This window comes from Bos grunniens, chromosome 28, assembly GCF_055505025.1.
Source record: "Bos grunniens cultivar Pamir isolate PY7600 chromosome 28, Bosgru_T2T1.0, whole genome shotgun sequence".
In the NCBI taxonomy this organism is placed as follows: domain Eukaryota; kingdom Metazoa; phylum Chordata; class Mammalia; order Artiodactyla; family Bovidae; genus Bos; species Bos grunniens.
Window position 1 is genome coordinate 22,613,292 of NC_141192.1, and position 254 is coordinate 22,613,545.

At 43.7% G+C, this 254-nt stretch overlaps 1 protein-coding gene across 3 annotated transcripts in view; it reads left to right on the forward strand.

The window, feature by feature from the left end:
- The window catches only part of CTNNA3 (catenin alpha 3), a 1,912,303-nt gene that overhangs the window by 563,888 nt on the left and 1,348,161 nt on the right, over positions 1-254 (forward strand). The gene's annotated exons all lie outside the window — the stretch shown is intronic.

Consider the following 254-nt stretch of genomic DNA (forward strand, 5'->3'; position numbering starts at 1 on the left):
ATTACTTTACTAGCGTGTGAGATGAGTGCAATTGTGCGGTAGTTTGAGCATTCTTTGGCATTGCCTTTCTTTGGGATTGGAATGAAAACTGACCTTTTCCAGTCCTGTGGCCACTGCTGAGTTTTCCAAATTTGCTGGCATATTGAGTGAAGCACTTTCACAGCATCATCTTTCAGGATTTGGAATAGCTCAACTGGAATTCCATCACCTCCACTAGCTTTGTTCGTAGTGATGCTTCCTAAGGCCCACTTGAC